At 41.6% G+C, this 4,330-nt stretch overlaps 1 non-coding gene across 1 annotated transcript; it reads left to right on the forward strand.

The window, feature by feature from the left end:
- The first annotated feature begins 1,510 nt into the window (after positions 1–1,510).
- On the forward strand, positions 1,511–1,584 carry TRNAD-AUC (transfer RNA aspartic acid (anticodon AUC)). The gene has a single exon. It is a non-coding gene; the product is annotated as a tRNA-Asp (tRNA).
- Positions 1,585–4,330: the final 2,746 nt, after the last annotated feature.

Raw genomic sequence — 4,330 nt, forward strand, 5'->3', positions numbered from 1 at the left:
AAAATTTCCCTGACTTCCTTGGGTGTTGGAGTAAAATTAAAAGGATTTAGAAGAGATAAGAGAATCAACTACAGAAAATTTTACACTCTTTTACACCTGTACTACAAAACTGTTGTTTGTTTGTTTGTTTGTTAGGAGCAAAAACTGGAAAGCGATGCTGTTCAGGGAAGGTTTCAGCTTGAGCCCCAGCCGTTCACCTAGAACTTCAGGGCCTCGGTTCCATTCACATAGTGAGCTACAGGGTGATCTGTCAACCTTTAGCCCACACTCCCCAACACATTCACACTCTGGCTTTTTTTCTTTTTTTAACTGTGTTGTTTACGTGTCCTCGTCTCACAGATGTGAGCCTTGGAAGGGATGCTGGAGGGCATATGGTCCAGTCCCTCACTTCACAGAGAACTGAAACCAGGAAGGGGAAGGGAACTTCTATAGGCCATTGAAGAGCAGAATAGGCAACTAGCAAGGCATCCTCAGTCCTCAGTCAAATTTTAGTTTGGGGAATATTCAGAACTAAAAAACATGGAATTCTTCCTTCCCTTCCAGGGTACTGATTTTTACTACCTAGAAACATCACGCCCGTTACTTTTGCCCTTTGTGGTAGCAGCTTACCCGGACAATGAAAACACCGACTGGAACATGGAGGACCGTCCCTGTATGTTCTCGACTGAGGGACTAGGGATGAGACATGGACTGTCATCTCTGTCCCTTGTTTTAGATTCTCCTGAGGAAGCTACTGGAAACCAGCAGTGTCTGAAGGTGGAGGTCATCTGAGTCAGTCCTGACGGACAGCGCAGTTCCCGGCTGAGAAGGACCTAAATCAGGAACCACCCCCTCCGTAGCGGGTCCCCTCACTTCAGCCTGAGCCACCCAAACTGAGCAGGGGGAGCCCCTCCAGGGCCTCCCCCAACCAGGGACGCCTCCTTTCTCCTCTCTCCTAAGGAAAACAATGACCTCATGTCTGTACATCTCATTTAGTCTTGCAACCACTTCAAATGGTTTATCCTTTTTACAGATGAGAGGAAAACTTAATTAGGGGTCGGGGTGGGGGATAACATTAAACTACCATGTACTGAATCCTTGACTAAGAGCTTCCCCTTTACCCAGACAATCCTGTAACAGCTCCACACCTGCACAGATCAAAGCAGACTAAAAACCACCCTGCGAGGAGACACCAAGCCTGGCATTCCTCGATCGCACTGACAGCTGAGAGCATGAGAGCAGACTCTGGGGCCCACCCCCCACTCAGCAGCTGTGCCACCTTGAATAAGTTACTTAAACTCTCCAAGCCTTGGTTTTCTTTATCTAGAAAACCCCTTCTTGGGATTAAGTAATAGAGATATGCTGGTAACATTTAACAGCTGGCTCCCTGGGGAGGAAAAATGTATATGAGTGTGTATGTATGTATGTGTGATTTTTACTGAAAGGATATACAGCACATAATTTATAAAATATATAATACTCTTTACTCTAAATTCCATACAATTAGTTCTCACAGAATGCAATCCTTGGGGGAGGGTATAGCTCAACTGGTAGAGCACATGCTTATCATGCATGAGGTCTTGGGTTCAATCCCCAGTACCTCCATCAAGTAAGTAAATAAGTAAACCTAATTACTTCCATCAAAAAAAATGAAAAAATAATTTTAGAATGTAACAATGAATATGTGTATGTTCATGTATAACTGAAAAATTGTGCTCTACACTGGAAGTTGACACAACATTGTAAATTGACTATAACTCAATAAAATAAAATTAAAAAAAATAAAGAATGCATTCCTTTATTTTTGCCAAAGTTGCAACTGACAAACAAGTATAGTTCTGGCATGAATGTTGACTGATATGTTAAGTATTGTTAATACAGTAAAACAAACAATAAAAACTATGTCAGAACTTGACTTGTTTATCAATGATGTGAGAAACTTCTTTGCTGAATCAGATAATAGCTTTCAAATACTGGACTATTCAATTTTCTGTGCTATTTGCAATGGTTAACAGCAACAGACATGAGACACAAAAAATTTTTAACTTTAATCTGTATTGTTAAAATTTTCTCTATCACTTTAAGTCTAGAAAATCAACCAAACAAAAAAATCGAGCCCTGATTCATACGTAGCATTTGCAGCTTTTCACTGTATAAATAACCCCACCGTGGCTAGCACTTAGCAGGGCGTTGGGAAGAGATGGGTATACTGTCAGTGTACCCCCGTCATGCATGTAACACGCCAGACACATACACATACAGGTACTGACTCTCAAAAGCATTAACAATAAATTTAAAATAATTAGAAAGTAATGAGATTTTAGTATTACCTTCTCAAATATAATTCAATTGTAAGTTTATATAATTTAATTTGTAATAATGGTTATGTTTCTAACAACCAGCTCTCTGAATTCCTGGAAACATCACACCACACCTCAGAAGCCCCTCAAGCCTCGCGCCGGCAGCCCAGGGCTAGAACGGTAGTTGCTGGCAACCATCAGTCCTGACGCTGTGACCGGCGGCCATCTGCTCCGTGGGCACAGCACAACTTCACAACACTGACCGGGTTAGTGCCCCAGATTTTCATGGAACCTCATTTTGTATTTGGATTAAAAAAAAAAAATCTGAAACATAGGTAGATGTTCAATAAATGTGTGCTAGTAATGCATGGCTAAACCATCAATCTATTCCTCAAAAATCCCGTCAGATAAAACAGCTTAGAAAAAAGAGCAGCCGTTGCAGGGGCAAATGATCAAGAGAGAATGAAAGTGTAGGTGCTTTCCACTTTGGAAACTACCCTACTTGTTTTTAACTGCAGAACCTGAACAGGAAATGAAATGCCTATGGTAGGAGGGAAAAAAATAGATGAAAATTTACAAGCAAAACAACAAAGTAATGGGGGTGAGAGGCACTGCTGAGGCTAAGGATAAGGAGAGTTCAGAGAAAAGTGAAGCAATACAACTTACCTTAGACACGTTGGAAGATCATGTTCAAGTCTATGTACACCAGTAGGGAAATGGAGAGGAATCAAATTAGGAACACCATACTTACCTCAGGTATCTTGCGGATTTTTTTAAACACTGATCTCACCCTCTTTAGTAATTTATATTAAAACATAGGGTAAATGCGAATTCTGAGCACATGTTTACGTCCTGGGGAATGTGCCCCATACAAAGCCTTCTGGAGTACTTCGGAGCTTCCTCCAAGACCGCCATTAGGGCTCCTACACCCATTCGATTCAATGTGTTGTTCTAAGTGGATCTGCTAGTCTAGTGTCTGAAAAATCACCCCAAAGCAACCCCCTTTCCCGTCGTGAAGAGCAACTCTGACGAGGCTCCTGGACAGGCCGCAGTTGTTCCCCAGCTTTAGGATGGACTAAGGATTAAGAAAAGCAAATGGAACAAATTTTAACAGGCCCAGCAGAGTGCAAAAACTGAAACCAGATCCGTGCACTGGCTGTCTTTACACGTATACTTAGCTGCAGCATTTCCAAAATTCGGAAGGATTTCAATCTATTTTGTTTTCCATCAACCACACATATTGAGAGTTCAATGTTTCTTATGCAAAAAAGGTGCAAAATACGATACAAATTTGTACAGTAATCCACAGAATATGGTCAACATTCTGATCAAAACCCAAAGTATGGTTAACAGGGTTTTTTCCCTCCTGAAAGCATACTTTCCAAGGAGCCCGAGAAGAGTTCAGCAAAGAAAAAAACGGGGGTTATTTGGAAAAACAGCATCCCACTGAGCCCTTCCTTACAGGACTCTCGATGCACGTTTGCTCGTTAGGGAACAGGAACAACACAGAGATGTCTCGGTAACCTTGGTCAGCCCAGTATTTACAAACTCACTCAGTAAAGCAGCCCATGTCTTCCACCTAACATCAATTCACACTCAGAGAGTAGTGGACAGTACTGGTCTTGCCAACAAGTGCAGGGAATGCTCATTTAAGTAACTATCTTAACTTTGCCAGCATGGCTGCAACCACAAGGAAAGGGAAAAGGAGGCGGTGGTCTTGCTGAGGCTCCTTATCCCATTAAAGACCAAGGCTGAATCTTGACTAGATCAGGTACCCCACCTGCCTTCCTCTCTCACCATCCCTTCCCAGAAAGACTATCTTATCACAGCAAACAGCTATTCAGTGGGCATTAAAGAAAACAGTAACAATCGTTGTTAAAATCTCTAAACTTTATAGTCTTTCTTTAAAAAAAAAAAAAGCCCTGCATATACATACCCCCCCATGCTGAATGAGAGATTTATGTAAGAGATCCTGCTATGGTCAAAGGAAAGGAGTAAGTTATAAATGGTCTTACAAAAAAGTCAAGATAGAAAGATACCAGAAACTACAC

Source organism: Camelus bactrianus, chromosome 1 (genome assembly GCF_048773025.1).
Source record: "Camelus bactrianus isolate YW-2024 breed Bactrian camel chromosome 1, ASM4877302v1, whole genome shotgun sequence".
Classification (NCBI taxonomy): Eukaryota; Metazoa; Chordata; class Mammalia; order Artiodactyla; family Camelidae; genus Camelus; species Camelus bactrianus.